The sequence below is a fragment of the Capsicum annuum genome, chromosome 1, assembly GCF_002878395.1.
Source record: "Capsicum annuum cultivar UCD-10X-F1 chromosome 1, UCD10Xv1.1, whole genome shotgun sequence".
In the NCBI taxonomy this organism is placed as follows: Eukaryota; Viridiplantae; Streptophyta; class Magnoliopsida; order Solanales; family Solanaceae; genus Capsicum; species Capsicum annuum.
The window spans coordinates 127,223,300-127,234,796 of NC_061111.1; the positions used below are offsets into that span (position 1 = coordinate 127,223,300).

At 29.2% G+C, this 11,497-nt stretch overlaps 1 long non-coding RNA gene across 1 annotated transcript; it reads right to left on the reverse strand.

The window, feature by feature from the left end:
* Positions 1 to 4,025: 4,025 nt before the first annotated feature.
* On the reverse strand, positions 4,026 to 8,882 carry LOC107855943. The gene is made up of 4 exons (XR_001670408.2): positions 8,752 to 8,882; positions 7,895 to 7,960; positions 5,285 to 5,352; positions 4,026 to 4,192 (listed from the first exon to the last, which is right to left on the reverse strand). It is a non-coding gene; the product is annotated as an uncharacterized LOC107855943 (long non-coding RNA).
* Between the last annotated feature and the right edge of the window lie 2,615 nt (positions 8,883 to 11,497).

The window sequence follows — 11,497 nt, forward strand, 5'->3', positions numbered from 1 at the left end:
TAAGTCATGAGAGCTGCATTCTCCCCTCTAATCTTCTTCCACATCACTACCCAATCATAAGCAACATCCTTCAGCCTATAGGATGGCAATTCTACACTCTCTTACTCAATAACGTGCATCACTTGGGTGATCTTCTTTACCTCATCAAGATACAACTGTGGGTTCTTACCTGCGTTCGACCCAAAGAATTCCTCCGAGTTCATTCTCATAAAGTCTCGAATTTTGACTGCAGCTAAATCCCCATCCTACTGAGGTGGGACTATTTCCTGATGATTACCTTGAACATTAGCAGTCACAGCTTAGTCTAGAGCCTAAAAAGCTGCCTAAAACTCTGCATGTGACATATTCTCGTTCAAAGGATCTGCAGGCTGAGGTGGTTGGTTATCATTTCTATGGGCATTAGCTTTATGAAGAAGCATATTCTATCATAAAATAGCATGAGTTAATAGTAGACAGAGACAACTGTAAGCATGATGGATTATGAAAGAAAGAGAAGATTTTCCTAAAATGCTCCATAGCCTCTTGCTCATAGATATGACGTGCTTCACACCAATGATCAAGAATCTATGTAACAAGAATTGTCTGACTCCCTAGGACTCTCTAAACCTTAGGCTCTGATACCAAGTTTGTAATGCCCTAAAATCTGATCTCAGGATATCACACAGTGCTCAAGCCTACGAGTATCCTCAAGCTAACCCTTTGAGCCTGCTACTAAGTTTGAACCTTACTCCAAGATCATATAAGCAAGAAATAATATTGTATTATCCAAAACAGAATTAGCTGGGGGTCTATTAGAAATAGCCTCTCTAATTCTTTAAAAGTAGTGGTATGGACTGCGTACACTCTACCCTCTCCAAACCCCACTATGTGGAAATATACTGTGTTTGTTGTTGTTGTTGTATACCTAAATTAAACTGAATAAGCTGTAGATAATGTCTGAACAATAAATACTAAAAGTCTATAAATAAACTTGTAGTTTAACAAGCCTCTACTACTAATGAAAAACTAAAGAGCTATTGGGAAAGACCCCTAACTGACTTGGACTAAACTGAAAATAATAACTCAAATATGATAAAAGCTGTAAATCTGAAGAAGTAGGCCCTCAAATCATGAGGACTCACTAACTATGGGAGCTTAGATAAAGATGCTCAAACTACTCATGCTGTTGATACAGAGCACCTGAACCTACATTATAAGACAATGTAGCACATAGACATATATGTGGATCAGCACTTTGAGGATGTACTAAGTATATAGAGGTGTAATACATAAGTAAATATCATCATAATTAGAAAGTATATGTATATGGATGTATATGACTCACATAAGCTTGATTATCCAAAATATCAAAATATAAAATCATGTGTAACCAATCATACTTGTAAATCTAGTGAGTTATAACACTTAGTCTTATAAAAGCTTTTCTATCATTCTTTTCTTTTGAAACTTAGAAGCTTTGGGACTTAGAGACTTTGGGACTCATGGACTTTGGGCTTGGGAGTTTCATCTAACTGACATAAACCATATGAGCTGACAAGGAGTCCAACCTCTTGCCTACATTGGGGAGAGTTGTTTTACCCTTGCCATCGGAATAGAACCTTAACTTGAGTGATCACAATCTTAGTCATCCACGTAGAAGTGGAATAATCTTAGTCCTACAGTGGCACATAGTTATGGGGCATGAGACCTTGGAATCATATCTAACTCGGTGCTAAATACTACTCTCATACTTACGCTCAAAACCTTTAGGAAATCCACCTTCAAATAGCATAAGGGTTTATAATTAAAACTAATTATGCTTCTCTTCTTTAAATCTCCAACTATGTGAATAAAATATGGATTCGTTGTCTTAGATTAGGATCAAAAGATCAATCTTTTCTCTTGAAAGCACTCATCAAACTTGTCAATAAAACTTGAGATCATAATCTCCTTGTAAATTCATCACTTGTACTTAAGAATCAAACTATACAACTTTAATGCATCAAAATCATATTTAAAATTCATGCTCAACAATCATCTTAAAAGCTTTCAACAATCTCAATCAAGAAAGTGGAAAATAACTCATAATGTGAATCTCATGATTTCAAACATGGATATATGTAAATCTCTTGCACTTGAATCCTTAAATAACATGATAATTTCATAAACAAAATAGTAAGAGTTGGGTAACAACCCTAACTTGCAAATCATGTAATCTTTAATAAAAATCATGGTTTTGGGCACAAGGATGAAAGGATTGTCCTTGTTCAAACCCCACATATCTTAATTGATGTTCTTTGATGAAAGGCTTGAATCTTTGATTCCTATTGATGCTTTGTAGATGATTTCTTATTGTTCCTGTATTTAGAAATCTCAATCTTGAGTTATCTTGGAGAGTTAATGGAGGAATCTTGGATTTATTGGGGAGAAAGTTGATGAATTAGGATTTTTTCTTTGAGAGGGAATGATGAAAAATGCATAATGTGCTATAAAATATGAGTGATTTTGTGTTTTTGGACGGATTTGGGGGTTGAGGTTTTACAAAAATATCCCCTTTAAGATTCTAAATGAAACTGGAAAATGATCAAAATCCCTATTTTTGGCCTTGGCACGACGTGCCATTATCACGTCAAGCCACTGTAAAATGCCTACTGAGAAAATGCATGATGGCTCTATATGGTGGTATCGTGTTCCCACCTTGGATGAGACCTAGAAAATTGGTGCGATGCTCCAATATCACGGTCCTTCACTAGAATTGGATAATTGGGAATTTAGCTCTCTGTGACGCAAAAATATTACGGAGGGCCACTGAAAATTGAAAATTAGGAATTAACACTACTCCGCGATGCACCAAGGGTCCAAATGATGGTGTTTTGTGATTGAAACTTAAAATAGCCATAACTTCTTACTCGATTTTTGTATTTAGGAAAATCTTATATCGTTGAAAAGCTTATTCAATTTCCTACACAATGAAAAGTCTAAATTTAAAGAATTCCACATAAAATAAATAATAATCATCTTCTAAGCTATCCCTAAACATCCTAGAGATGGATTCTAGCTAGAAAAAGTATGGAATATTACAATATTTGTGTTGATACTTACGAATAGTTATGTATATGATTTGTCATACATTACCTTACTAGTATAAGGTGTGGCATGTGTTACGTAAAGTTCATATACGGACATCTGTTAATGTTGATATGTTAAAAAGAAATGATATTAATGTATATGCTTCAATACACCTAAAATATTCTTATGTGTAATACCATATCCATAACACTGAGAATACAAATCTTATTATTGTATTTACTCTCCACAAATATTTTATGATATACATAACTATGATACCTAATACATAATATGTATATGACTTTGAATTCTGCTATGCAAATAATGTATAGAACCACATACATAGCAATGAGAATACATATGTTATTATAGTGTAAATATTTAATTAGAAACAACTCACAACTAATGTTGTTTTATATACATAATTACGATATTATATACATAACAAGGATATGTATATGATATATGTCAAAATATTTAATACATAACAATCACATATAAAATATTGTGTTATAGATATATGTATGTATATATATATGTATGTATATGTGTGTGTGTATATATATATGTATGTACATATATATATATATATATATGTATATGTTATTAATATGATGTTATACATAAGAATATTCACTCTGTATATGGACATGTAGTTATATATTTGTTGGATACGTTTCAACATCTCCATATACATAACCATTCCATATGTATGATAATTAACCCACTTTAAGTTAAATTGGCTGAACACACTTCTGATTGACTAATGTCAAATTACTACATGCATACGTATTAAAAATGGTGAACAAAAGTAAAACTCATATACACTACAAAAATTAATAAAACATAGAACATTGAAGTCAATTCTTTATAAACCAAAATAAATATGTTCACCATATCTTTAAATAATATGTCTTAAACAACATTCTTTGAATAAAAATAATTGTAACTAAATTATTTTGAAGTCTCCACAACTTTCACCATACTTTAAACTATTCTGAACTAATAATTTCTGATTTATCGAGAGGTGGTACATAACTTGGCCGGGGTCTTGGAGGATCATCATTGTTACTATCATATAATTTTTTAGGCTTGATCACTCCATAATTTGTTAATAAGGAAGCATAAATCAAGTGTTGCATTTCTGCATCAAAAAATTAGAAGAAGGGACAGACATGCCTTCACTCAAATACTCCACATATCTAACTACAAATACGCCACAGTCACTACATAGTAATAACAACTTAAAAAAAACTGAGTTAAATAATTTTTTTAGACATAACAAAATATATAAGTTTGTAAGTAGTATATAAAGATAAATAAAGTTCGACTTATAGATTACTTCTTGCTTTTTATGCACTTTGTTGCACATACACAATGTCAAAAGGGTGTTGGTTCACAATTTGTGTGTGTTTTCCAATTTATCCTTGTATACTTCAAGTTTTTTCCAATCAGTATGTGAAGTTTATTCTATAAAATCACTATCAATCAAATATGTAGGCAACATCATTGCCAACTTATGAATCTCAGGTGATGAATCCCTATGTATTAAAATGGACATTGAGTCATATACATGTATGTATCTTTCTTAAAGTACAAAAAAAGTCAATACCCAATGAAACTGTCCATCACAATTTACCGGTATATACACCTCGTCCATCATATGTCAAGGCAAGCCAGCATGGATGTTGAATCATTTAATAATATTTGTAATAAATTTTGCATGTCTTGCAATAATGCACGAGTGTGCATAGTATTTTTGCATAGAAATAACCATAGGAGCAACATTTGGATAGTACTACGGTATGTCTACTCATGTAATTTTTAAAAAACTAATTGACAATTATTCTGTACTAATGATCTAATTGTTGATTTGACTTTTTGAGAAGGTGGTAGAAGGTAACATCAATATGTTGCATATCCAACAAAATAACAACACTCTTTGTTATATATAAAATATTTTCTATAACATGTATTGTTTAACAATAACTATTTAAGGTTTGAAGCATAAGAAATAGTTCTAAACTTTTACAAATACATATGATGGGTATGTATATGGGATGAATAACAGAGAATCGGATAATATAGGGTGTATTTGAGCTTATCTTAAGACATAATTAAATACAACTCAATGCAGTTTGAGTTAGCAGAATCTCAAAACATATTAATTCAATTAAAATTTAAACGCAAAATCATCTAAATATTTCACAACAAAAAATTCAATAGAAAAACGTACCTTATCGTTTCAGCAGGTGTTTGGTTGTGACATCATGTAGAATCAATTTTTGTTTTGTGGATGAGCAACTACAAAATTGAATTGTTTAAATTTAAGACCTGATGATTTTTCTGTGTAGTTATCATTCTTTAATTTTCTATATCATAATTTATTCAAAAAAAAATTAAGCAAGTATAATATCCAAAATTCGATCCTTTATACAAAACATATATGGCACTATTTGAATGATACTTCAATAACCCTTCAAAAATTCATTTTGGTACAACGTCATTAACTCATAAGGCAACTTCTCAAATACACTGAACCAACAAATGCATACTTCTACTGAAAATCAATATCGAAACTCTCATGTCCTTTTGAGTTTGTGCCAAATTCAATTAAACAAGTTGACTTAAAAATTCTTGACTTTTGCGCATTTTTGAGGTAGCATGCATTTCAATTTATGCATTAAGAGAATTCAATGAAAATTGATTATTAAATATTAAATACTGACTCTCAATCATCTGTGTAGGGATAACAACCTTACGTGGCATTGTAGTTAGTTAGGTTGTCATCCCAGATATCAGTATGTCTATGATATCTTGTAAAGATTTAGATAATACGTCTGTGAATTCATCTTGATATATAAACTTGATCAATGAAAAATATAATATAAATAAAATTTTATAATTATTTAGGGTATGTAAACATTGAAAGGATTTTCTTTGATAGTAAAATCCTATGTGTTAAATAACAGGGGGATTCAAGATATATATTGGCAACAATGTATTAGTTAAGTAAGTTTTTATTTAAATTTTTTTGTAACATATGCATCATTGTTGTTATATCATATATATATATATATATATATATATATATATATATATATATCAGTAGTGATGTATATAAAACTTATCAATCATGTATTTGGCTAAAAGTAAGGGACATACTTTTCATGCCTATATGTATAATATATGATATAACATTTCAAAAGTTACTAAAAAAAAATTATTTACTCCGTATATTAAAAAAAGAGATAATACTCTATTTCACCCTTGAACTATACCAAAAAAGGTTGTGACATGCCTCAACTTAAAGAGGGTCCTATTACCTCTCTGAACTAATTAAAAGTATAATTTTGACACCCTTAGTACCTACGTGGCACATACGTGGCACAACACACTGAAGGGGCCACGTAGGCACATGTGTGTGCCACGTATGTGCTATGTAGACACTAAGGATGTTAAAATTACACTTTTAATTAGTTTAGGAGGGTAATAAGACCTCCATTAAGTTAAGATGTGGCTCAACCATTTTCAGTATAGTTCAAGGGTGAAATAGGATATTTTCTCTTAAAAAAATAATGTTATACTAACAAATAACAAATGTGTTGTTATCAATATTCTTTTTGGATGTGACTGATTTATGTTTTTTTAATGTTTACATTGTCAAAATCTTGATAATTTGTTTCAATGGACTTAACACCAACATATTCATCTGTTAAGAGATCTCTCATTGGGGCACTTCTCCGTTCATAATTCTTATAAAACATCAAACAATATATGAAATACATTGTAATAAAGTTTAATTAATTAAAAAGCAACATAATTAATCTTATAATTATGAAATTTTGGACTGTTATTTCCTTCAGACTTTTTTGCGCAAAATTTTTCTTTCCTAAATTCAACTCAAATTGTATTATCAGTCCCTTCCTCATTCTATATAAACATCAATAACATCAATTAAAGAATTTAATATATTTAAATATACAAGTCGTAAAAAGTTTATATAAATGACAAGTGTTATGCATATGTACAGAAAATACCAATAAAAGTTGAACAAAAAATCTCAATTCTATACATAGTGACTATAGGTTAACTGGCTAAATAAACAACAACTGCTATAAAAATATGTATATGTCTCCATATACATAACAAACATTATGTTTATTACTTAAACTATGAACAAATTTGGATAGAATATTTTACTATTTTTCATTTTCTTGTTTCTATGGTAAAGCCTACACCACTTTAGCATGTTATTTAACAAGTAATTGCTGAAAATTTTCAATTTTGATATCAACCTTCATATATATACAAAAAAAAACATATGAGTATGCGATTAAATTAATTGAATCGAAAAAATATTAGTGAAAATCTTACTTACATAGGACTGTACAATTGACTCTATCTCATTCATTTTGACTTTCATCGTGTATTGATACTTATGCTTGCTAGAAGGTCCATAAAAAGTCTTCTCTACATCACGATGTGATGAAAGAACTTTTAAAACTTTAGGAACTTTAGTTATGGGTTCATTGTTAATTTTTATTTTCTTTGTCGAAACATTTTCTCTTGACAGTTGTTGTTGATTTATCTATTCTTGAACCTCAACTATCTTTGTATCCGAACTAATTGCCTTCCTCCTTTTTGAAGTTTGTATAGATAATGTATTAGTAATGTAACTCGGCCTTGATAAGAATTTCATATGGTGATAATGTACTAAACTTCTTGAAACTTTGATGTTTTGAATGCAAATCTGACATCTTGTCATCCAAAATTCTTTTTTTTTGTGATGATCAAACGAAGTGGTAGGTCTAGATAAAGAGACGGGATCATATATTTTAATTACCTCTCGAATTAGTGAATCAAGCCTCTGAACTTCTTCAAGCACTGGGTATAGATTCTTGTAAACAAACTGCGAATAGTATGGGAGCATATAAATATAAGAAAAATAAATGTTTTAATGTTTAAGGCTAATGAGAACTTACAAAAATTAAAATAAAAACATAAACAGTTAAATAGTTATTACAATTTACCTTACTAAACATGCCACCCATGAACTTCTTATATTTTGGCTTGACGCCAACAACCTTTCAGTTAAAAAATTTTAAAATTATTTTTCTCTCCCACACAGTTATCTTATTGTCTACCTTTGAACAACATTCATACATCTATACATTCAATATGTGAGATATTCCTCCCATCTGGTATAGATATTTTTTAATAAAACAATTGTGTTTTTATGTTGTCATCAACTTCTCAAGCAAACTCTTCCCCCATTGGAATTGTTCATAATGACCATCCTCCACCATCAAGAAATCTACTCTACTAACAGTTTCATTACGTAATTTTAAAAATAACAAAGTATGAATGAAATACAGTATAAACATGTGCAAAATATCTATACTGTTGAAGTTTTTCATTTTAAAACACTGAACAAAATTAAATTTGCTTATTTCATTTTTGGCATTAGGAAAGTACTTCTCTATTAGAGCAGATTTGGAGGATTTAGGATAAAGGTAATCCTCGATATTATCAATACATTTAAGACCAGTGATGAGAGCAAACTAAAAAATAAAAAATTTAAGGACAGTTCCCTTCACAAATACATGAATTTCATCCAGGATATCTTGCGTTATCTCAAGTATGAGTAAGCATTTTGAAAGTTGCTCCTAAAATTTGCACTGAGGCATATTGAGAAATTACCCGAATAATGATTGAACGAAAAGCGAAGTACTCCTTCACCCAAATAATCTTTAATATTTGATCCAATTCTACAATTGCATGAACTGTCAAAATGCGAAAAATGCAGTGAAACTTCTTTTATTTGATATTTCATATCCTGTAATCACAAAAATATACATATAAATTTTATTTAAATCATAAATCACACTTAGACATTGAAGGTTCAAAAACCGAACAAACTTGTTCATAAAAATTAAGACATTTATAAATAAAATACATGGCAATTGTATGCATCAGAATGTGTATGCCTCCATACACATAACAATGCAGGGTATATTATACCTTACATACTACATTATTGTGTATACACCTCTACATACATAACAATGTTATGTATCTTATACTATATACATAACAAATATTATGTATATTGATTGAATACATCACCAAATCTTGAATGAAAAACCTCAATCCTATACTTAGTGCCCATTTGAATTGACTTATTTTAAGTGATTTCAAGCTAAAATTGACTTTTAAGCACTTCTGAAGTGTTTGGTCTATTTAAAAAGTACTTATAAGCACTTAATTTTTAAGCTAAAATATTAAAAATAAGTCAAAAGTCATAAGTTAGAAATCTTAACTTATGACTTATTTTTAAATTAAGATTTCTAACTTAAAAAATGCTAAAAATAATCCAAAAGCTATAAGTTAGAATTTCTAGCTTTTGCCTTATGGCTTAAAAGTCAAAAGTCAATAGCCAATCCAAACAGGCACTTAGTGACTATAGGTTAAAGAGTTAAGTTAACAATAACTACTACAATGTATATTATACCATATATATTGTTATGTATATTCCTCTATATACATAACAATATTATGTATATAGAACAAATACATAAGAATGATATGTATATGGACCGCAAATATCAATAAATCTCAATGACTTGAAATATGAATAAATTCCGATTGAAAATTATACACAGACTCAAACACCAAATTAAAACAAAATAAAAGCAGATCAAACACAAGTCGCATTACCTTTGGTAGACAGGGTCGTGATATGTCATCTTTTTTATTCTTCTTTCTCAATTCACCGACTTATTTTTTTGAACTTCTAGCAGAAATATTCCCTCAAAATTTTCATCATGGTGGGGTCATTGCAGTTTTTTGATTGGTGTTTTCTAAAACTGGATCCTCATTATCAAAATTTCAAGGACAAATCCAAAAACCTAATTTCTTTGTTCAGTATGATGTAATTGAGTTAATCCTAAATTAAACGATGAAGAATCATTCGTTACTAAGTAAGATTTAATGAATGAAGCACATGCAACAACCTATTTCATCAAATTTTGATTTAGTAAAGTTGAAAAAATATTAAAATTTTACTAACCTGCAAAACAAAAATCGAAGAAGATTGTTACAGGAGATTTTCAATAAGTTGAATAATGATGATGAGCAATTTGATTCAAACACTGTTGTAAATTTAAAATTGATAACCACTTGAATGCGGCTCCTTGAATTTAGGCACCTTATAAGGATATAAAAACGTAAAATTAGGGAGAAGGAGTTGTGTATATCAATTATAGAGAGAGAAATTATAAAAATGAGATATTTTTAATTAGTTTTGGATTTGAAATATTGAGTAATAAAAGAAAGTAAATTTTTTTAGATAAATAACTTTTAGTTTTTAAAAAGGCAAGCTCATGTCCTTTTCCCAAAAACTTATCACATTTTTGTTTATATAATAAGGTTTTCAATAGGGGAAATGACACAAATAGCACTTTAGCTAAAAAAATTGACATGAAATGACCATTGAATTTAATTTTACTGTCTAGCCATTCGTTGCCACCTGACTATTTTATATAATTTTGATACATACATACATACATACATAATGTATATATGTATATATGTGTGTGTGTCACATATACATATATTGATACAATTTCTATATACATCTTACACATATACATATTTTATACAACAATGATAAAAATTCTATGCACATCATATAAAAAAATGTATATTCTATATAACAATGATATCGTTTCTATATATATATCCTATGCATATACATATTCAATACAACAATGATACAATTCTTATACATATAATCTATACAATTTTAGACAACAATTATATAATCTTTATACATATTCTATAATCCACTAACAATGAAATTAAAATTAAAATTGTAGATGTAGTGAAAATTTAGTACTTCCCAATTTCTAACTGATTAATTTGAAGTAAATGTTTCACAAATTTGTTGCCTTATTTTCTTATGAACTATATCAACTGTAGTTGAACTACTTAGACTGAGCTGATTCAAATTAGAAAAGAGTCATTTTGTAAAATTAAAATGACCCAATGGCCATATTTTGGGTCACATTTAAAATAACTATTTTTAATGGAAATATTTTTCTCAAAGGACCATAGCGTATCCTTTTTCCAAAACCTACAACTTTTCTTTTACTTCAAACGTTAAAATAATTTTTCCTTCAAAAGATTTCTCATTTCCACTTGTTAGGTTTTCAAAGATAAAAGATTCTTTTCAATTTCCTTCAAGTTAATATGTTTACTATTACTTTTTTGTATATATATTTTTTCTAATAATTCATCTATATGCATTTTAAATTCTTTTAAATTGTTAAAATCATATGTTAATGGTTTCTGGGTTATTATGCTATTTTTATCTATTAATTCAATTTTTATAGTAGTTTTATGTTTTTCCCATCCTTTTAATGGATCTTCACTATATAATTGTTCT